This window comes from Argiope bruennichi, chromosome 7 (assembly GCF_947563725.1).
Source record: "Argiope bruennichi chromosome 7, qqArgBrue1.1, whole genome shotgun sequence".
NCBI lineage: Eukaryota > Metazoa > Arthropoda > Arachnida > Araneae > Araneidae > Argiope > Argiope bruennichi.
Window position 1 is genome coordinate 58,191,127 of NC_079157.1, and position 25,211 is coordinate 58,216,337.

The 25,211-nt window shown below is 28.3% G+C and overlaps 1 protein-coding gene across 3 annotated transcripts in view; it reads right to left on the reverse strand.

Annotated features, from left to right (window-relative positions):
• The window catches only part of LOC129975992 (juvenile hormone acid O-methyltransferase-like), a 48,741-nt gene that overhangs the window by 18,929 nt on the left and 4,601 nt on the right, over positions 1-25,211 (reverse strand). The window contains exon 1 of one of the 3 annotated variants that reach the window (XM_056089315.1): positions 16,105-16,181. The exons of 1 other annotated variant lie outside the window; for it this stretch is intronic. The gene's annotated coding sequence lies outside the window, so the exon portion shown is untranslated. Of the gene's footprint in view, positions 1-16,091; positions 16,182-25,211 lie in introns of those variants that run through there. One more of the 3 variants, XM_056089313.1, reaches the window with a different exon arrangement.

Below are 25,211 nucleotides of genomic sequence, written 5' to 3' on the forward strand. Positions count from 1 at the left end.
GTCCCACAAGAATAGTCTTAGATAAAGTGTCTGCCAGATTAGGAATTACTAGGCTGTTCCAAAGGTAATTTCGTTTCTTCCCAACAAAGGACTTAATTGTATTTTTTTCACAGTCAAATTCACGCTTAAGGTATCGGTCTACGTTTAAAAGGCAGTTTTTAGCGAAAATTCCCAATTTTTTTATTGTTTCATTTTAAAACCCATTTATTAGGATTTCGAAATCTGCGTTTGTTTTCATTCTACGATAAATATAAACCGATATATGTGATGTTTTATAAATTACTGTAGTTGGAAAAAAAACCGGAATTAGTTGAATGTTTTTCAATATTTTATCAAATACATGCCTGCCTGAATTATAATTTATTTTATAATATGTTCTATCAGCAAGCTACGCGTATTAGAATACGGTTTGAGTACTTTTTATGCCGAAAGGATCGGCAATTACATCTGCTTTTGAATATTGTTTATCTTGTACAAAGTAATTTTAGTACAAGACAAATGAAAACTTAAAATGAATTTTTTGAAAAGCTTGGATTTCGTAAAAAGTTTCATACGTAGAACATATCTTAAAAACTTATTAATATATTACTTTGAAATGTTGCATATATGTTACCTTTAGTGTGCCAAAGGTAATGGATTAGGGATATAACTTTGAACTGAGTAGTTTTTCTTTTAGAGCTGCCTAATGTAATTTTCAACAATGAAAATACTCTATTAGTTATAAATTTTTTGAAAATGCATATATTTCTTAGATTCTAGTTCATTTTCTTTACCATAGCTGTAGATATGTTTTGTATAAAAATAATTGGAATACGTGAAATATAATTTTTGTAGAGTGTTTTGCTTTTTGTTGCAATTTTCACTAATTTTTTACCGAAATTAACACATTTTACAGAATCTCAATTGGTACAGAATTTCTTGATCTATATTTCTCATTATTTGCAATCACATTGATCCAGAAACAGCTCATTGGAGGGATTTATCAAAAATTTGTCTCCGTAGGTAGACAGATACCTTAAGGCTTCATAATCATTATTATAAGGCTGTATAATCATAATCATCATCGTTTTGACACCTGATATAGCAAAGCTGCTAATGAAAAAGCTTGATGGATCCTCTAAGAAGTAGTTTTCAGTTGATGGTCTTTCAAATATGGAAAGAGAAAATAGGCATTTTCGACATACTTTACTTTTTTTACTTCCTAAAAAGTAAAAATACTGTTCAAGCAAGAAAAAAATTATCTGATGCGAATAGAGAAAACGTACTGACAGAACACCAGTGCCAAAACTGATTTGCAAAATTTCTATCCGGTAATTTTGATGTTGAAGATGCACCTCATTCTGGAAGGCCAGTTGAAGTTGATGAATAAATACAAAATAAAGATATTAAATGATTCAAACTGGCAAATACCAACTCAAAAGACAACTGAGAGATTAAATTTATCGATTTCGATCGTTCATGATCATTTCAAACGTCTAGGTTAAATCTCAGACCTTAACATACAGGCTCCTCATGTTCTTACGGAATAAAGTTTGTACAATCGCGTTGACATCTGTGATTTGCTTCTCAAACTTCAAGAAAATGATCCAATTTTGAAGCGCTTCATTCTTTGCTTTCCTCTTCATCTTATTTTTAATTTCTGTACATTTTAATTTTTGTAAGATGGCAACATGGGTTGTCCAGTAACAACGGAAATTATTGTTTTGATAAAAAGATCAGTTGTGTTCTTTTCCTTAAGTCATCGTATCATCTAATTTTGTTCATTTAAAGAGCTAAAACATTATTGCGAAAAAAAAAGATTAACGTAAAATATCCGCTTCATTGGTGACCCGGATGTGATATTGCAGACGAGAAATAGGTTTCCTACAACAATGTTAAACGCAAGCGATCATGGAAAGATGAACTGGTCAAAAGCACTTCGAAAGCCGATATTCATAAAAAATGATGCTATCTATTTGGTGGAATTTCAAATGAATTTTTTTAAAAGCTTTTAACGGACAACACAACGATCAATTCTGAAGTGTAGTGTCATTAACTGGATAAATTGAATGATTCGCTTAAACAGCAAAGGCCAGAATTGATCAACAGAAAATGTGTAGTGTCTCACTAAAATAATTCGAGACTTCACACAAGTTTGGTAACTCGCGAAAAGCTTTTACAGCTATGATGGTTTATATTGCCACACCCACCCTATTCTCCAGATCTGGCACTTTCTGATAATTATTTGTCCCGATCTCTACAAAATATTTTAGACCTTTACTTCAAATCAGCCGGGTCAATTTTTTCCCCAGCAAAAAACGAAAATTTTGTGAGCGTGGAATCATGTTATTGCCAAAAAGATGGCAAAAGGTATTGGACCAGAATAGAAGATTCATAATTCAACTAAATATTTGTTTGTTGTTTGTTTGTTTCTTATGGCACTTGCTACTGACAAGCCCGCTGTTACGAAGACAGCGATTTAAGCCTGAGGGGGAACGTCTCTTATTTTTTATAGCAGCGCCAACTAGGGCCAAGAGTACGACTTTGCCACTCACGCATCATTCATTCGCTTGCACAATCCCTTTTTACAGGAGGGCACATTCACACATCTCACAGATAGAACAACAGAAGAACAACCATGCCCAAACCGGGACTCGAACCCGGGACGCCCAGATCACGGGGAAGACGCGCTACCCCTATGCCAGGACGCCGGCACTAAATATTTATTCACTATAAGAAACTCGTCTTCCATTTTCATAAAATAAACCGAAATTATTTTCCGAACAACCTATTGTTTGACAACGGATTCTAAAACACTCAGCGCTTTTGCGTATGCGTTAGGATGGGTTTAATTCGTCAAAATAGGGGTGAGAGGAAAGATGAAATGAGGGGATGTATACATTTAACAATAAAATAAACTCGGATTACTCGCAGATTGAATTAAGATAATACGGTCAGAAATGGTCAGAAAAAAAATTGAACAAAAATGTATCTAATGGCGCGAAAATCAAGGTAAAAGTGTGACGAAGAATTCCGGAAATGCGCACATCCTTCCGCGTCTCTCCCCTTAATGAGATAGAATCGTCGTAAAATGGTCATATGATACGAACAGTAATAGTATTACACTATTCTTCGATTTGGAAAAGAAATTAAGGACATCAACCATTTTCCATGAATTACATTATGTCTATAGAAGTTAAGTTTAGAAATAGATATGATGCCAATATTCCATGATCAGAATATTGCAGTTAAATATGCCCTTGCATTCAATTAAACAGCAATATTAAAATAATAGCAGAAACTAGCAGTCTGGAGGTATCAAATTTAAAACTCTAAGATATTTTACATATAATATAAATAGAAGGCAGCAAAAAATACTAAAAGCAAAATAACTTCATATAGTCGTTTGCTTTCAGTCCTCATACTAATAGAGAGTACAAAAAACTTTTCTCACGTCAAATTAAATATATTAAAAACCACATTTTAAACAAAAATTTATGAAATCACGTCTGAATTAACCCTTTAAAGGGTCATTTTTTTTTCTAGTCATACTATGTTAAAACATTTTTAGGCTTGAAATTAGAATAAGAAAAGGGATTCATTTATCTTATTTGATAAATTTAATTTGATTAATGAATTAATTTGGTTAATTAATAATTAAGTAACAAATCAAGACACATCATTTTGTCCGAGATAAAGAACTGAAGCATCTAAGTTTCTGACTTACTAAAAAAATTTGTCAGAACTTATGCCAACCTATATAATTTCATACAAAGATTGATAAATTTGGTGGGAAGCATACTTCCCACGGCCCTAGAAAGGGTTAAAGAAAGGCAATGTGATCCAAACTGCTACAAAAAAAAATACCGAAAATGATTAAAATGAACATAAGAGTAATTTTATTGGCTTCCGCTGTTGAAAATCAAAAACTAAACTTCATGTTTGAACTGGGATATGTTACTAGATTAAGGTTGGAGTCTTATTACCGATTTTCGAGTTATGTTTAGCGTGGATGTTATGCCACGGGCAACGCTGTGCGGGTATTGCTAATTTAAAATAAATCAGAATTGTGAAAAATAATTTTCATTTCTTAAAAATGAAAGCGAAAGTTTTGAATTCCACTTAAATCGTGTTATGCAGAAGAGCACAAACTTCAGATCGATAAGTAGATTATGTTTCAAAAAAATCGATTTTGTTAACAAAAAAAGACAATCGTCGAAAACTGCTTAGAAGTATTATTTTTATTATTTTTATCAGCTGGAATCCAAGGAAAGAAAAAAATTCCATTATTAAAGTATTATATTACAATTTCGAATAACATCATAACTGTTGTTTTTCCAAGAATATGCGGTGTAGATCTAATTTGAAAAAAAAAAAAAAAAAAAAAAAGCCTTACTTCGTTGAGATGGGATTTTCGAAAAACATAAAAAAGTAAAACTTCTGAGAATAACAATTTTCGGATAATAAATCCATGATTAAAAATTGAGATAAAATATTAAATTCAAATTTAATTTTTATTACTTTTTTTTGGAAATCGATCATTTTATTAACAACATTTGAAGTCGTAGGAAAACTCATTCAGAATAGAATTTGCTGCCTTTCCTCGGATTCTGATTGATAAAAGAAATTAAATCACCTTATTTTTTTCCGACAAAATGGAATTTTTCAAAAAATGATATGGATGTCAATCTAAAATCTTTGGTAATAATTTTCTTTCATAGAGTACTATTTAAGAGAAATTTCCAAAATTTCCCAAAACTTTTGTAAAAAGTGAAAATGTTTTCCAGTTTTTTCATTTCCTTTAAATTTACTCGTGATCTAATTTAATTATCATTATGTGCTCACTTTGTAGGAGTTTACAATATCTATAACTTTTTAATTTAATTTTTCCGCTTTGATAAATAGTTTTTTATTTAAACCCGAAGAGGCGATGATAAAACTTCCGTTTCGCCCCTCATTTTTTATTCGGTAACACTTCCAGGCACAAACTTAGTGGCCAGTTTTGAATAGCCAACTAAATAACTAAAATCAATATACTTGTTACACATTTGTTTTTCAGGAAAATACACAATTCTACAAGACCAATGGAAGAAATATACAGCAACTCAATTAATACGCCCACGTAACATCGAATCATACAGTATTAATACACAGGTTCTTCTATACATTAGTTACGGCACTCCACCCCAACACCGTGCACGAATAAATCATCGAAAATTATTACTCCCTGCGTCAAAAAGTATGCGTTTAAAATTATTTTGTCCGAATATACGGTATATATTTAGAAGAAATCGCAATTTCAGTTAAGTAGGTTAAGTTTATTGACAATACATATTCTTAGAATTCAAAATACGATTTTTTAAAATTGATGTGGGATCCAGTTTTCCCCAGAGCATCCTGTAAATATATTATATTTACTGATAACCATATCTATCAATGGAATTTTGCCGTATTAATTTGATAAATATCATAAGAAATTTTTCTTTGAGTCAACATATTTGATTCCACATACATTTATAATGTTAAAAAAAACGTAATGTTGTCTAATTCGTTTTGTTCATTTAGAACGCATTCACTTAGCTCTCAATCATATTTAGCGAAACTTTTGCCAATTTTACAGGAGAGTCACGGAGTTCTGGAACTCAAAGTTCTTAACCTTCGGGAATAACAGGTGAATAGAGTAATGGATGACAATGTGATAACTTAGTAAGTGGTTGTGCTTAGGAAATACAGAATTCCATTAATTTATTGTTATTACTAATAAATCGAAAATAAAAATAAAAAAAAGAATAAAGCAATGAAAAGATACATTTTACATAAATGTTATTCGGCAAAGTCGGTCCTGAGTCAAATAACTGTGATAAAGTTATAATTATGACATAAACACAAAGGAGATGACGAGATCTCTTATAATTTTTGGTAGTGAAGGGGCGTGGTTTTCTATTTCTTTAATTGCGATGTTATCGCATTTGTCGATTTTTGTTCAAAAAGCTATACAGATTCGAAAAACAAATAGACCTGCTGTGGAAATTGAATAGACTAACCATCTCTGTAAACTTCAGTAACAAGATCTTCATTACTGCAAGAATGATGTTTCGCTTAATCTTGTACATATATAGGCTTTTTCTTACAACCAGAGGGGAATTTATTAGATATCCCTCTATTCTTACTTATTGCTGGAATTGCATTCTCAAATATTAGTTTCTTTCATTCCACAAGCCATATCTTCCTAATTTCTTTTAGCCAGTTCTTAATAAACAAACAGCGACATAACAGTTTTTCGATCAAAAAATTTTTTTTCGAAGTATATTTAAAAAAAAAAAATAATCCACATTACTTAAGTAATAAAACGTTTTTTTTTTTTTTTGCAAGTTTTGTGGAGTTTTTTTTTTTTATATATATATATACAGCATTATTTATTATGAACGTTAAACAAAACAATTTTCGTCAATGTAAACATAACAAAAAAGTCTTTAAAATATCCATCTGGTCCGAGTTGTTAGAACCAAAATTATAATCAATCTAATTTGTTTTAATCTGTTAGGATGGGCTTACTGGTGGAAGATATTACGTTTTCGCGACTTTAAAATGTCAAAAAGTGAAAACTTAGAAATATATATAGCGAAAACTCAGACTACGAATTGAACTTCAACTATTAAATGGGATATATTGTCAGACAAGTTTTAAGAGTAATTCTCCTATACAGATTTCTTCTATTCTTTTTCCAATTTCAAGAAACTGGCAAGCAATTTACTTCAAATTCAGCTGAACTTAATTAATAACACCATAATAAAGGTTTTGATTCTTTTCCTGTTGTAATAACCTTTGAAATACATTGTTGTGGTCACAATCACTTACTTGCTTTGATTTAGTTTTTCATTACTGCAACTAAATACTACTATTATTATTACTGAATTGGATAAACAGAGATATTTAGCAATGAAAACTGAATCATAATTGATTGATTCCAAAAAGCAATAGTGAACGTAGAAAAATTTGTAGATTGGCGCTTATGAAATCAGTTTTATTTTTAGCAAAACTTTAAGAAGAGATTTCTAGGTGATTTAGAGTGAATTCTTTCCATAGGTTTAGTTCTTATACAAAGTACGATATTATTGTTGCCATTCCTAATAAGTTTTATATTTCCTATTTGTTTTCATTTTTATTTTCCAATTCATCTTATTTCAACTTGGAAACCAGAAATCCAGTTTTGAGCTAAGCCAAATTATGAAATTAATTAATAAATTATAATATCATGTTTATATAGAAAAAAGAATTTATTTAAAAAAATTATTTTTATAATGTATGGATCATTTGATCAATTTCCATCAGTTTCATCTGTTAGTAGCTTCATCAAATTCTCTATTCTGTGTTCTGCAGTAATAAATAGATTCTAAAATGAAAATATAATTCCGAGTCATAACAATTATATTAAGTGCAATAAAAGCTTTTCATTTAGTTAATCAAAAAATGTATGCCAATTAAAATCGTCTGACATTTTTCAAAACTATTATAATTGTGTTGCTAGGTTACCAAATCGTTTGCTTTCTTCAATAATTTTCAACTTGTTTTGAAATATATACAATATTTTTATATAAAGAGAGTATAATAAACTAGGATATTTACTACTGATCTGCAATAATCAAAATTGCTGTTATTCTTTTTTATCACCGAATATTTATTCTTCCGTAACTACTAAATATGGAACCTTTCTTGCAAGGCTTGAGTGCAATAGCAAAAGATAAAGATCATGTTACTATAATTATTTTACATTCAATGAGTTCTATGATATCATTGCGCTATGAAAAAAGTAATGACAGGTTTATTTGTCTTCTAACCAAATTATTTTTTATTTCGTAAAAACACAGATATTAAACAAAATACTTCTACTTCAGCTTCCCGCAATGATTCATTGATTATTTGATGAAAAAATAAAAATAGCTTCAATTTCAAAGGAACCGTGTTTCATCTTGTAAACTATACGAATATTAAAAAGTATTATTTTCCTTCAGCTCTCAACAATGAAAGAAATGCATGCAATTAAATATTTGATGAAACATTGAAAGCGGTTTGAATTTCAGGGTAACAATGCAATCTATTGTTGGAAATCAAGCGAATAAATATTTTTTTTGAAACTATCAAAATTCTGAAAAAAATATACATCACTATTATATTGTATCATTGAAATTATGATTTTTTTAAATTTTAAAATGATTAAAAAATATTTTTGTGATATAATATTTTCTGAAGTATGATGGAAACCCTCAAAATTTCGCTTCATATTTAATTAATTGAAATTTTAAAGAAATCACACCGATGTGCATTATTAACAAAAAAGATCGATAAATTAGAGGCTACATTTTTTTATCATTTAAAAACAAAAACAAAAAATACTTGAGATTAGCGGTGAAAATGCTATGAAACTGTCAACAAGCAATTTTTAAGAGGTTTGCGAAAGTCATTGGGAAAAGTGAGAAAGATGCAAAATATATGAAAATTATACATTCAAATGTAAGAAAAAGAATAATTTATTTCACACACATATCTATATTAAAATTTTTATAAGTAGAAAAAACAATTAAATTTAACAAAATAGCCTACAGATTCTTTTCCATTCAGCTACCAGACAAAAAGTTGCAAAGAAATATAATTAATAAAAAATATTAATTTATTTTTTCAATTTAATAGTTTGTTTCAATTTGCAATAACTATATGAAAAGCGTAATCCTTTTAAATTATATATGGAACAACAAAATGCATTAGTAGTTTGTAAATATAATTGAATGGCTCATAATTTCCCACTGAAATTTCTCATTATTTAGAAGAGCAAACATTAATTTGCAGAAACTCTGTATACATTCAAAATTAGTCTATTCATATTACATTGACGGAATACGTTTTTTTCAGTGAAATTTGATATTTCACATTAAGCTTGTGGCATGTATTTGTTTTATAAACAAACAAAATTTAAAAGTTATTAATTATTATAAAATGTTCTTGTTATTATTATTTAGCAAATAAAAGAAAATAGCCAGATAGAATATAACGGTGGCAGGAACGCAGTGTCAGTAGACAGCCTGAAATCGATTCTATCTGGTCAAACGGATAAAAGCAAAATTTAAGAGGCATACAGTCAGCAAAAGATTCATTAGACGAATAAATATTATCTCATCTATTTTTATTCCCCCCGCAGTAAAGTTTCTAAATGTAAAGCGCGATTTAAACAGCAAACATGAATGGATTTTAAGAGGAAACGGTAAAAATCTTACAATTTAGCTATAAAATAATTTTGAAAATTAAAGGAAATATCAGTTTTTGATTCAATTATGGATGATTTTGGATTCATCTCAAATCTTTTTTATTTAATCGGAATCGATGTGACGACCAATCCTGAAGGCAGTGATCAGAGCTTTATGGAGTCCGAAATTAGATATATTACAACTTCATGCACTAAATATTTTATCGGTAGATGCTTGAGATACTTCAATTTCATCATTTATGTCGTCAACATACCAATTAATGTGTTTGATTTAGCAATGGAATACGACAAAAAGGATGAAATAGTAGCTTTTACCTTGCTAATATTGAAAACCTTGCTATACACATTCATGTATAAAAAACGCCGATATATTTTACTAACGATCAAGCACTTTAAAAAGCTAACAGAGATGTTGCCAGTTCATAAAGTGCGAAAAATAGGGTATCCAAGTTTCTTATTTTTTGCCTATTCGTTAATATTCATTATAACTTGTAATGCCCGGATGGTAAATTCGGGTTTTATCAAAACGAGAGCTCAGAAAAGCATTCTGAAATTACGATCTTCAAATGAATATTTCAAAAACCTGCAATCGTATTATCCTATGTTTGTTGCAATATTTATGCAGAGTTTTCAAATACTATCAAATGTCATGCATATTATCTTTATCGCTTACTATATTTTCATTTGCCGGACTATTCAAATCATTTGCCACTTTTTATACGAACAATGCCATAAAGTTTGTTTGAATGAAGATTTGAATAAATATATTGCTATATTCGAAGAAACATTGAAAGGCATGAACAGCTTCGACGAACATCTTTCGTTTCTTGCTTTGATTTCAGTACTTTTAACAATGATTCATTTATTTTTTGACGGATACTTGATGGATTTCGAATCCCCTGTATCATTAGATTCAAGTTTGTATTACTTATTTTTGACCACTTCCGCTTTACACAGTTTAATAGGTCAGTTAATGCAAATGATTACAGCGTGTCGTGCTAACGAGTCAGTAAGTAAAACCCAGTACTTTTTTAAAGAACTGGTAAATAATTATTGTGGTCACAGCTTTGAAAAGTTAAGGTTAAAACTGAATTCCAATGATAATCATTTAACTCTGTGGAAGACTTACGTCTTCAATAGATCTCTTATAGTCTCCAGTATTGGTAGTTTATAGACTTACGGTATTTTACTTGGTACCTTGGGAAAATAGATTCATTTCTTTACTTGTATATAAAGATCTTTTCAGAAACGCGTACGAAATAGAAATTCCACCAACTCTGGTGACAAACATGTTTAGAACTTTCTTAAGCACGAATAAATCATGCTATTAAATTTAAAATATAGCACATGCTTTAGGGATATTTCTTGATAAATCAGCATACTTTCCGAAAGAGTGAATAAAAATCTGTGCTTAAAATTTAACAGAACATTATATGACATTCAAATAACATTTTCCAATGTCTAATTAAATTTTTCCAATAATATTTAATGGAAGGGAGGAGAAAGTATGATTTTCATAATTTCCCATAATTTAAAATTTCTATCTGAAAATTCCATAACCAAATTGGCTGTAATTTTGCTACTCATCATCCTGATTGACGAAAAATATTTCTATTTTCAAAGTCCAAATAGCATTATTTCACAAAATAGTTTTTTTTATCAGTTTAAAATGAAAAAATATTAAAGTTTGATCCAACTGATATGCCTTTTAGTATCTGGAATTAGTATCTTCCAAATATTTTAGTATTTTCGCAAATCAGTGTATGGACTTAATATTTTCCCCTTAAAAACGAGAGTCAAATTTGATCAAATACTCCGTTCCATTTCTACAATATTTGTTTCATATCACTTTCTCAACCAACCAACTGGTATCTTTCTTACTATACGAACTAATTTGGCCTATTAAAAATTTAGACTGAATATTTTTCTTCTTTATAAGATATTTAGTAATCAGCCTTTCTAAAATACCACAGAAAATATAAATTTAATTAATAAATTACGCTTTAAATTAATAAATTCCGCTAAATTAAAAGTTGAAAATTAGATACGTAATACTGCATTATACATCTCTTATCTTCCCCTCTAATTATAAAGGATGAGTACTCAAAAGGAATTGCATAAATTTCGTTCAAATATAAAAAAAATAAGAAATATTTTTAATTAAAAAAATTTACTCCTAATCTAATAAAGCTATCACGACGTTTAATGGTTCATTGTATATTCTTTTTTTAATATTTGAACCTTTTTTTTATTCAAATTTTTCTTCTCAAATTAATGGTCTTTTTATCAAAACGTGAAAAACAATGTTAAATTTACAAGCCTCTTCCTGGTCCGATATTCAGCAGAAAATATAGTAATCAGTTTTGATTGATGAATCCAACAAGTTAAGCCAATAAAATTGCTAATTTATAATTTTTTCATATCTCGGTGAAATTCCACGAGTATGTTTTTCTCTTCTCTTTAATTGAAATGCTTGTAAACTTTTATTTAGTTGTTGCAGTTTCTTCGGATTTATATCGTGTATAACTTGTTGAACTTTAATTTTATTATAACAAATTCATTATTATCCTATTAATCTTAATTTCTACCGCATTAATCTAACTCTGCGAGTCCCGTATTTTTGCTTGGGTTTACAGATGTATAAATTATTGTTAAAATTCCGAAATATTTTAAGTATATAAATCGAAGGAGATAAAGAGAAAAAATTATTTATCAGCTAAAACCTTCTGTGTTATTCAGAATGATTTTTTTTTTTTTTTTTTACCTGATGCATTCAGATATTACAAGAAAAATGAATGACATGTTTACAGTGGCGGATTTAAGCACATTTTCAAAATATTAATGATTTATTATAGGTTAATTATTTTTGTTTTATTAATTTACTGAAAATATATTTGTTTATATCAATCTATTAGACAGCACCACCTAATTTGTTTTCACTATTATTGAAGTAAACGTTCAGAGCTTATGAACATAAATACACTAAGTGAACGTAATGAAACAGATAGAAACCTGACCAATTATGCTTGAAAAAGTGTAAATATTTTATAATTCGTAGAATTCCGTCTTTTTAATAAACTATACATTTATAAAACTATATAGGAGAATGAAATTTGTAAATCGACTTGCGTGTGGCCCTTTCTCAGTCTTGCGGCCCTAGGCACCTGCCTAGTCTAAAATCCGGCATTACATCTTGGAACTTCATTTATTGGATAAAATTTAAAAGAACAAATGAAACTCTATAAGACTTTTTTGACTCACAAATAGACAAAAATTAATGCATTATCATTAGAAATTGATTTATCCTGGAATTATCCTATGTATTATATGAATCAAATTTATTATATTGTCTGAGAATAATTAATTAAAGAGACATATTCGACGATTTGCAAAGGAATATCGTGGAATGTTCCAAAACTCTGCAATACCTAAAACTAAAACTGCCCTGGGCAATTTCTTTTGCAGAAAAAAAGTGCTTGTCTACGTATTAGCCCAGACGTCAAAATATATTGAATCGACATGCTTACTACTGGTTAAATAATAACATAGATGGACCTTGCTGCTTGACCACTTTATTCTCTTGACCAATTTAGTGGCTACTTGTTTTGCGGATACACTTAATGCGACACAATACTGAATAAGAGCAGCTATAATAGCTGTAAAAAACACACATTATATTTTTAAATACAAAAGTGACGCTCTGCAGTCAACCTTTGTAACTTTGTAAAGACTGTATTTTCAGCAATAAAACATGATTCAATCAATACTTTGATGCTGTTTCTCTGAAATTAATTTATTATTATTATTTTGTAAACATTTTTGTATGTACAACATGATAAAATGCTCTGAAAAAATTTAGAAATGTTTTTTCATAGTCACACTTTTCAGAACATGTCAAAGCATACTTTCTTGTAGCTTTTATAAACAACATATTTCCGTCTTCTTTTGTAACTTCATAGGAACAAGAATTTCTGCATTTTTATTTTCTCATATATGTAGTATAGATAAAATATAGCAATCACCAAAAAATTCAAACACGAGATTTTGAGGTATCTCTCCCCGTTCGAAAAACACATTATTAGAAAATGTCCATCTGTCTGAGACAAAAATAATCCAAAAACGTTTTGAGCTAAACTAGCGAGGTTGATCCTAGCACAGCCCACCTCTTGGCGGCTTTTTGAATTCTCGCCAAACGAATGGCGATAACGTCGCCAATGTAGCAACCTAGACGGATTTTAAAAATTTTTAAATTTATTTTTATTTTATTATATTTATTTTATTTTAATTTTTTTTATTTATTTATTATTTTATTTTATTATCATTTATTTATTTAATTTATTTATTATATTTATTATTATTTCTGGCCTTCAAGTATCGTTGTTTAATTGAAAAATAATAATAATAACAAATATTCAATTAGTAGTCAACTTGGCGAGATTTCAAATAAGTCGCCAAGAGGTGGGCCCATCTAGGATTTTACCAACTAGCGAAATTTGGTATACGACTTTTACAATAAATTTGCAGATTTCTATCAAATTTTAATATCTGGTTTGAAGAAGTCCGGCTGTTCGAATATAAATTAACACGATAATTAAAAAACGAAGAGAGCTATAAAATAGATAATATTTTCGGTACACAGATTTAACATCTACAGTGCTAGACACATCTCAAATTTTGATCTAAGTAAGTCCAACGAGACATTGACAGTCTGTCGATCTATACATTCAAAACCATTTAAGCGCGGTAACTCAAAAACGGAATGACGTAAATATATCAAATTTGGTAAGGTATTTAGTTAATACAAGTACAGTTTTAAATTTTTTTAGATGTGTCAAATCTTCGTTTCAAATCTAAATTTTTTATTTAAATGTGTCAAATCTTAGTTTCGATCGATTGAGAAGAACATGTCTAAAACAAAAATTCAATTTAGGGATATACTATTAATCGCATAACAGAGATTAATCGCCAAGGATAGCAAAGAATTGCCAAAGAATCGCCAAGGATGGCACAGTATATTTAGTAAAAATGCTAACTTCACGTCAAAAGTTAATATTTCGTAAATATTGTACACCGATGCCATGTAAGTCATTCTGTAGTATGACAAATTTATTATAGAGTATGCAAGAAAGTTTGAGAGAGACCACACCGGTGGTTATTTTTATGTTTATCGATATATTTATATCATCAGAATTCAAAATTAAAATACTGGATTTACTATCGCTGTTTTTAAAATAATAAATGGATATGAATAAGTATTGCAAGATCTGCGCGAAACCAAAATTATTTAACAATAACAAAAAAATAAACAGAAAAAAAAATTATTACAAAAATACAATTAGTTTCATGCATGCTCTCATTCATTTCAGTGCATGTTTCATTTTCCGCGCATGGAAATTATTTACTTGAGTACTAAACAAATTATTGGAATCAGACTTTAATAACAAATTATATTATTTTCTGGCATTATCGCATTAAGTATTAAATTAAGGAAATACTAAGTTTCTGAGATTTAAGAATTTTTAGACTACCTTTTCTTAAAAATTATTTCTCTCTTAATTTGAGATTTAATCTCTTTTGATTGAAAATATCAATCTAGAAAATCCATACTTAGTCTTTTTTTTTTTTTTTTTTTTTTTTTTTTTTTGCTTCAAATTTGATAGAATTCTACTCAAAGATTAATTTGCTCAAATTTGGTGTTAAGCATGTATATCAAATTTCATCCATCCAGCTCAAACCATTTTTGAGTTATCTTTATCACAGGCAGCCATTTTCCAAAGTGTGTTTGGCTAATTCAAAGAGGTCCAAACTGTGGTATTCGTCCAAAGCCTCGCATTTGCATCTTTTGACGATTACAGTACTTTTTTTTATACTACGTATAAGAGAAAATAAATTTAGGGAAAAAAAACGCTCCCAACTGCTACAATTCTAAACAGAAATTGGGATTTCTCATTCGATATAATTACGCAGACTATAAGAGCAAAGCTGTTTTTAACTCCACCAACTTTACAGACGGTGGTGGACGATTATATATACACTAAAGAAATAAACAAACGCAGACAAAGGCATAGGTACAGCGTCTAATAAAAGATAACAATAATATGAAGAATTTGAATAAAATAATAAATAGAAAAGAAATAAGTAATCTTAAAATTAAATACAGAATAGGAAAATTCAACAACTAATTATGAGAAGTCGAATATTTCGTTTAAGCATTTGATGAACGCGTTTTACATTGATTTCATCGGTCAGAAAATAACAAAAATTTGCAAACTGGTTAATTTTTAAAACAGCTATATTATTAGTAACATAATAATGTATGTAGTTAAACATCTTATCAGCAAATTTCCATGTGCAAAGTTGAAAATAATGAAAATTGATCGGCAGGGCAAAATGGAGAATATGGAACTATTACAACTGACAGGTGGTTATTTCTTGTTAATAGTCAATCGGTAATAAAAAGTGTTTTAAAATTTCATTTATTTCTTTAATTGAAAACATTTTTAATGTTCTTTTCCTCTAAAAATCGAAAATATTATTGTAAAAAGAATTTAAACCACTTTAAAATTTAGCATTACAGTGATATCAATTTTATTTCTGTACTAATTTCTTATTTAATTTTTATCAATTTTTTAGCTGCTTTTAAGCAATTTTTACAACGGTACTTTTCATTTTTTTAATTATAGTGTTTATAAAATCCTTTGTTCCTAATATATATTATATACAGCAAAATGGGAGAGCATACGCAATATACTTACAAGTAGAAAGGAAAAAAACAATTATAATAAACAAAACTGCTCCAAATAATGTAGGAGACAGAAATTACATCAATCATATATATAAACAATGTATATACCAATGATTTATACTTAGACTGAAAACTTTCCTAAATGTTTCGCCCTCTGATTCAAAGGAAATTATTTACATCATTAGAAGAGAAAGAAATTCACACAACTACCGCATCATTTAAAAGCAGAAATGAAACTGTCCATTTTACATATATATATATATATATATATATACACAAGTAAAAAGGAGAAAACAACTAAATAAACAAAACTGCGCCATCTAGTGAAGGTGACCCAAATTACTTCAATCTTGTATCTAATACATAAAAAATTTATTTAGCTAAATTGGACTAACGATAATTAGCTAGCGATTTGTACTTAGAACTGAAAACTTTTCTAAATAGTCCGAGTCCGGTTTCTAGGAAAGTTAAGTTACATCATAAGAATAGAAAGAAATTCATACTGCCACACCCTTTAAAGGCAGAAGAGAAACTGCTCATTAACATAATATATACAAACAAAAAGGAGGAAACTATAATAAACAAAACTGCGCCATCTAGTGTAGGTGATCTAAAGTACTTCAATCTTGTATCTTGTACATAAAAAAAAGTATTTAGCTAAATCGGAGCGCAACCATTTTTAGTTAGAATGAAAACTTTTCTAAATGTTCGACTTCTGATTCAAAGAAAGTGAAGTTAAATCATAAAAGAAGAGAAAGAAATTCATACTGCCACACCCTTTAAAGGCAAAAGAGAAACTGCTCATTAACATAATATATACAGTAAAAGGTGAAAACTATAAGAATGCAGTGCCATCTAGTGTGAAATTCATAAATTATTTAAATTTTAAACATATATATAAATGTTTTTTGGGCGTGTTCATTATTATTGTATATCACTAAGGGTAAATTTTAAAAATGAAATAAAGATACATGAATAAAGCTATTAAAAACGTTTCGGTTATGATGTTTTAGAATATGGGTTTCAATTCTTTTAAATTTTATCTAAATAATTTCCTCCAAATACTTTATCTCACAGCTGAATTTACACTTTATTTATTTTTGCAATGATTAATCGATGATTGCACACCAGCGGAAGTGGTCTGCCTAAAATTTTCTCGCACATTCAATAAGAAAAATTTATTCTTCTCCTTCGTATGAAAATGTCAAACTTACGACATAGCTTATATACTAATAATGTGTCGCGGGCCCCGAGATCTCGAATAGTGTAGTGGATAGGACGCTGAATTAGTAATCAAAAGACCCGAGTTCGATCATGGGTTTATATCTTTTCGGGTTTTTTTTTAATTTTTTTTTATCTCTATAATATTTCAAATAAATTTAACAATTTACAAACTGTTTTAATTAATATTCTTTCCTTTTTATGCAAACATAAATATCTATTGTCATAATTCTTCGATTATAATATAACTTTTAAAAGAAAAATAATTATGAATGCGGGTTTTTTTTTTCTATATTCAAAATTACTTAGATTAACAACTTAAACACGACTTCAATTAATATGATATTTTTTTATGGAAAAATAAATATATTTTCTCTTAATACATAAATTTAACTTTTTTTAAAAAGAAAAATAATTATATTCGTTCATGCAGTCCTTGGATTATAATTATAATTTAATTTTTAAGAGTTAAAATATTTATAAGTATAATTTTAAATATGAAAAATAATGAAAATAACTATTTTTATCTTAAATTTATAAAAAGTTTTTTTGGATTTAAACGGAAAGTTAAATTTTTGGATTTTAATAATGATAAGCAATTTGTTATAACTCAACGAAGTTGTGTTTATATCGGTAATTAAAGAGAGCAGCTGAAATTAATAAAATTATGTCAGTAAATAATCACAAAATTAATAATCGAAAAGTAGAAAGAAGTTAAATTATGGAATGCATAGGCACATGATTCAAAATTTTTAGTAATATGCTTTGTACGCTGTCACGATCTTTGAAGTAAAGCAAATATTTTTGAGAGGTAAATAAAATTTGTTTTCTAATCGATTCCTTTAAAATTTTTCATGTGGATATTCATTATTTATCAATTGTGCAAGATGTCAAAATATATCTTGTTTCAAATGTTTTTACTGTAATTACCGCACTGGTTCTTATATGCAATAAAATTTAATGAAATATTTTTATGATGTCAGTAATTTAATTAACATTTATAATCATTTGAGTTATGATTGTAATTATTTTTCCTGCTTAAAAGTAAAATTATGATTCAAGTATTAGGTGATTGAACATTTATTTTTGAGAAAGATTTATTTTGAGAAACATTTATTTTTTGACGGATAAAAAGATATTATTAAATCTTTTAAAGGATCTTTTATCTGAAGGATAAAAGATATAATTAAAGATATTTAATTAATATATAATATTAATTAAATCTGTCTGTAATTTTATTTAAATATTTTTTTAAAAAAATGAGTTCATATCTTTAATTTTTTTTAAATTATAATTCAGGTATTAAGAGAAAAAAAAATTATTTTCTTATGCATAAATGTATTATATTAATAGAAACTATCTTTAAATTTTTAATTTAATTTAAGTAACTGTAAATAAAAAAATGTATTCGTATTTTTAATTATTTTTCTTTTAAAAATTAAATTATAATTCAAGAATTAGGACAATATATAGTTATATTTGCATAAAAAATGAAAACATATTAATTAAAACTGTAAAATGTTTAACTAATTTCAAATAAATTTTTAAAAAAATGTTAGGTTCAGTTTTTGTGATGCCATGCGCCTCATCCACTATACTATTCGAACTCTTGGCAACGGCGACACATTATTAGTATATAAGTTAAAGTTGCTGAAGTTTGAGGGCCATTTTCCCGAAATTGGCTGGCTATTTCGTTTCAATATTTTAATGAAGGAACATTCTAAATGTATACTACCATTATATTAAATCTCATCCCGAACTCAAATTTTTACCTTTTGTCCTCCTCTTGGTACATAAATCCATAAACGCTATGAATGCTCATATTTTATTTTAAAAATCTCACAAGAGTTACGAGCTTCGTAATATAATAAAGAAACCGGGAATTGTTTATCAACTGCATGTCTTTGGCGGATAATAATTACGGAAGATTTATCTTTGGTGTGAATCTGGTAGTTTTTGCCGATTTTTAGCGATTAATCATAACCACGCGGTTAATACACAAGCACCAGAAACTCGAATATGTATTTTTGACACATTTTTTTCCCCCATGATCGAAACGAAAGTTGAACATACAGCTAAAAACGTAAATGTACAGCTAAAAAATCATATAACAAATTTCATTTATTTCAGTCACTGCGTTTTTGAGTTACAGCGTTTACATGCATGAGAAGCTAAAGACCGACAGACGTTCAAACCTCCGACAGATTTGTATCAAAGTTTAAGAAGAATTAACATTATAAAAGCTGAATATGTGTGCCAAATTTTATCTTTCTCCATTTTTTGTATTTTGTAATTATTGTGTTCAGTTGTATTCGGGCAGCAGAGAAAATAGGCTTCTGCATCCGTATGGATTTCATTCAAAATTGGATAGAAGTCGCCAAATTTGGTGAATGGTCTGTATGCTAAATTTCACCCTGCCGACCTCAAAGTGTTTTTGAGTAACCATATACACATTCATAATACTACATATACACATAATTTCAAAAATATCTTTTTCGAACTCCTATGGAGGTTTGAAACATGGAAATCACCAGTACTTTCTTTTTGTAAAATTCGTGTGCAAAAAAAGTAAAAATGCAAAAAAAAAAAAAAAAAAAATTGCCCTTATTTGCTCAAAGTCCAAACCAACTCAATCTTAGATTCCATAATAAAACCTGTTCTTGAGCTTCTCCTTGTTGAAATTAAAACAACTATAGAAATGTATTCAGATATCTTCATATGATAGTTCTGGTTAGGGATTGCAATATCGGACCAAAATTTCAATACCGGTATTCGGTATTTTTTAGATCTTAATACCAGGATACCGGTTTTAATACCGGTATTAGAAATTTTTAAAAAATAAAGAAAACACAGATGTTTTTTTGTTTTATTTGCCAGTTTTATTAGAGAGTATAAATATCACAAAAAATAATTTGTAACTTATAAATTATAACAGTATGTAAAGAATCCAAAAAAAAAAAAAAAAGGTAAAGGAAGATCTTATTTATTTAAATTACAAAAAAGTGTAAATATCACTATTTAGTCTGTGGTACTGTTACAAATTTTTGAAATGTGATCTTAAAAAACATAATGCATCGATTGTATTGTCATTAAGCCTGAAAAGTAATTTTGTGCAAAACTCTGTTCTTTATTTTTTTGGTATAATACATCTAATTGAATTCCATGAGCATAGCATAATTGCTGATTTGCACCAATCAACTTTCCAACTTTTTTTCATAACTGTTGCTCCATCAGGTGTTATGGTACAATCTGTTCTTTCAGGGATATTCCATATTTCGCTAATTTAGATTTAAGCAATTAATTAGGCCATTAATTAGCTAATTAATTTCGCCCGTTAGGGAGACATAAAAACAAAAACGTATACTATTTTGCTATGTTGGTGATCCCTGAACATATAGTGGAGACAATTTTTAAAATTTCTAGCAAATACTGAAAAACCGGTATTTAAACTTGTGAATACCGGTATTACAAAATTGTACAAATGGCTCAAAATACCGGTATTCGGTATCCCGGTATTGCAATCCCTAGTTCTGATTCTTTCTATAAGCTAGAAACTGTGGTCAACCTTTAATAAAGTCTGACCAAATGTTTGACAATTTTAACACATTTGAAGCCAATCAAAATTGACCCCATTTATAGATATATCAGAAATGTGGAATACCTATAATAAATCAAATACTTCCACCAGCTTAATAAAAGCTGTTTGTTTAATGTTTATTGTTATCTTTAATTAATGTATATATAAATTTTTATAATTCTTTGAAAATTATTAAATACTTATTGAAAACTTTCTCTGTCGATGATTTTTAAAATTCACGTGACGCTCATTTTATGATAGTAATTCTGTGAACAGTAAAACTCACTCCTCCCATCTGACTAAAAAATAAGAGCGGGAGTGGTCTCCATAAAACTTTCTCGCATATTTTCTAATAACCTTTTCATACCAGAGAACGCCTTACATGGCTTTGGCGCACAGTAGTTACAAAATATTAACTTTTGGAGTGAATTTACCATTCTTACTGAATCTATCGTGTTATCCTTGGCGAGTTATTTGGCGATTAATCCCTGGTGGGCGGTTATTTGTATTCGAAAATCTAATTTATATTTTATACGTTTTTCTCAATCGACTGAAACAAACATTTGATAAAAAAATTACACTTGTAGTCACAAAATCCCATACGAAATTTCATGTATTTAACTCGCTACGTTTTAGAATCATCGCGTTTATAAGTTTTCGAAAGTAGAAACCGACAGACAGTCAACCTTTATTTCGATTTGGCACAAAATTTGCCATTGATCTACACACTACAGATGTAAAATCTGAGTACTGTGAATTTTATCTATATAGCTAGCTCTCTTCGTTTTATAAATATCGTGTCAAGACGGACTTCCTCTGAACAGATTTTACTCAAAATTTGATAGAAATCTTCAAATTTAGTGTAAAGACCGCATACCAAATTTCAACCATCTAGCTCAAAGGGGTTTTTTAATTTATCTTTGTCATAGTTTGACATTTTCCAAAACTGTAGTTTTTCGAATTCAAGGAGATCTAAAATGTGGAGATTCGTCAAAAATCTCGAGTTCGAACTTTTTGACGATTACTATATTTTCTCTCTACTACGTGGTCGAGAAAGTAAAAATATATAATTAAAGAATACAAACCTCGAAGTGAAAGAAAATAATAAACCAACTTACTGAGCTTAAAATAATTCATTAAAATTTCAAAAATACTACGATATTAAATTAAGTGAGGGAGGTACTAATGCTACCTTTCTGAAATCTTGTACCTAAATGATGGCAATGGACTTCAGAATATGAAAATATTTCGAATATTCAAGGAATTTATGGCTATTTATTTTGCAATTAAATGAATTTATACAGCTAAAGAGAATTTGTATAATTTAATATTCATTGTCAAATAAGCGATTCATTAAACAAATTTTATTATAAGAAAAATTATTCTTATAATTTTTATAATTATAAGAATATAATTCTTATTATTTTTACAATTTTATTATAAGAAGATATATATTTATTTAATATAATTAATTAATTACATTAAATTAATTTTATTATTACCCTATTGTTCTCAAACTGAATCAGTAATATGGTAATATCTCCAGAAAAAAAGAAACGCAGTTCTATTTTTTTTTAAATAAAAAAATGCAAAAAAAACTGTTAAGGTTTTCTTTCTTTACTCTTCTGAAAATCGAATTTATTACGAAATAAATTTCATTCTAACCCAAAAAGTAGGCATAAATATCTGATTAATAGTAACCATGGCATCTTTCACCACAGCAATATTTTTATTCTTTACTTTCTGCGTTTAAGATTTCCATTTCTTCATGTTATTTATTATTTTTTTTTATTTTATTGGGAATTTAATTCCTGGTTCTTTTCATTTAGCTTTAGAAATTCAAAGCAACCACTTGTTTGTTGATTAATGGGAATGTTCTACGGATAAAAATATGTTCTCATGGATTTATTTATAGAAAGAACGATGTAACGTTGATTTTTTTCCCCCGCACACTTAAATAATGAGGCTAGAATAGTTTTATCAAGCACTACTCATAAGATAAGTTATATAACGGCGATATATCGTTTGTTTATTACTCAAAAAGTATATTTTAACTTTCGAGACTCGATTACCATTATCAACAATGAAATTTGAGCAGGAATCTTTAATAGTTGTCTATATTTTAGAAATTGCAAGATCAAATAAATATATTAAAATCAGAAAAGGAAATCTTCGTTTCAGTTTTTAAAAATCTGGGAAATCTGTAAAAAAATGAAAATAAATAATTAATATTTTTTATTCTAATGCAACTAATATTTTCCTCATTTTTGCTCCTCTTTATAACGACATCCAGAGTACTATACTTGTCCTTCTTGCCCAACCCTAGTTACGCCACTGGTCGCAGTCAAATCGATTAAAAATATTATTACTTTAATCATCAAATAAATAAATTTTACAAAATACTTTTTTAATTATAAAATATTAGAACTACAATGTGCGTTCATAATGAATTATTAATAACAATGCTGGCAAGTTCTTTTTATAACATATAAGAATATTAATTATTCATTAACTGACTATGCTAGATTCCACTTGACAGGTTCTGTAAAATAATAACTTTAAAACTTGTATTTGTTTAAAATCTATGATATCTTTATAATCTTTCATAATAAATAATTGCTTGCCTTTGCAAGGAAGTCAATAATTAATAATTATCGTTCATTTTCCCAGACATTTATTGTTTTTTATCATCTGAGAATATGATGTTGTTTTGGTTAAGGGGTTTTGAAGCTCGAAATCGCGTAGGCAATGAATAAAGCTTAAATGACAATTTTCATCATCCTCTTTTAATCGCATATATTTTTTTACCTGCTTTTACCAGTATTGCATTATTATTACGTATGCTTCTTTGAAAGCAGATGCGCTTTTAAAAGGTTGACCTGCTTTTACCAGTATTGCTTAATTATTACGTATGCTTCTTTGACAGCAGATTAAAAGGTTAACGTAGAATTATGACATTATAGCTGGCTGTCATTTCATCTCAAAATCGGTCGAGCTCCAAAACTTTGTTTGCCAACTAGAAAAATTGAAAATGAAAGTTTAAAAAAATTATCGTTATATATATAGAGAGAGAGGGGGGGGGGAGATAGAGACCGATAGAGAAGTCCCGTGATTGTTTCAAATCGTTTAAACTGGTTAATGACTTAAATTAATTTATACAAATAATGACTTAAAAAATAATAATGTTCTCACATGATAACTTGAAATTTGCGATCGTAGATTTCATTTTATTTTTTTATTACATACGTTACAAAAGATAAATTAATAAAAGCATGTATATTTTAAAAAGTTATTAAAATAAAAAAAATAATAATTAGAATAAACAATAATTAGAATATTAAAACAATATTTAGAATTTAAAACAATAATTAGAATAATTATGTTAATAATATGTTGAAATGTAAAACTAAATTGATCCGTTATTAAAAAGAGGGTGGGCCTCATGATGTGCACTGCCAGGTGCTGCAAAATGTTTAAATCCGCCAATGAGTACTGATTTCATTACTATACTATGAAGCACACAACTCTTAAGTATGGAAATTTAAAAATAAAAATCTGAGCACTTCTTCACAGCCTTGCTCACGATCCAAAGTTTTATGGGGGAGGAAGAGGTTAACATTTTTATTAGAGAATAAGCGAGAACATCTAGGGAGATCACTATCAATGTTGAATATATAGAAATATATAGCGAGCAGCAATTTATTTATTTGATCAAAATAAGTTCACTATTTTGATTGTAAAATAAAATAATGAAGAAAAAGTATTCACTTACTTTTAATTTTGTTTAAATTGTGTCTTTTACATTAAAGAAACACGAAGGAAAAAGTAATCCTTGCATATAACCATACAGATTTCACAGTAAGAAGGTGGAAAACATCTTATAAGAAAAAACAAATTTATTTATTAAAATTATTCCTTCTCCCAGTAAATATTCACCGTTGATTGCAAAGTTCACAGATAAAGATATCCAATAAAAGATATTAAAATCACATCAAATCAATGTAATGCACGATTTCAATGAAATTAGTTTTTATTTTCTCGTAAACGAAGTATACAAAGGAAAAATAAATATTATCATCATCAAAAAATTCGAAATTTTGAAGAATCTCAAGTTTCAGACCTTCCAGAATCCGAAAAACACATTTTTTTTTCGGGGGGGGGGGGATTTAAAATCTGTCTTAGTTGAGAAAACATCAGCTACGAGCTCGGGAATGAAATTTGATATGTGATTTTTGAGGACAACTGTAATTCCGTATTAAATTTCGATTTCACACTGTCGAATAAAAGTTGCATCTAAAATAATTATTCGGTTTTCTGGTACCTATGTATTAATCTTACACCACCATTCATCGCTAAAAGAAATCGTCTAAGATTGTTCGTTAATTTTTTTTTTTCGTAAACATTAAGATTTGAATTTTCTGCAAACGATT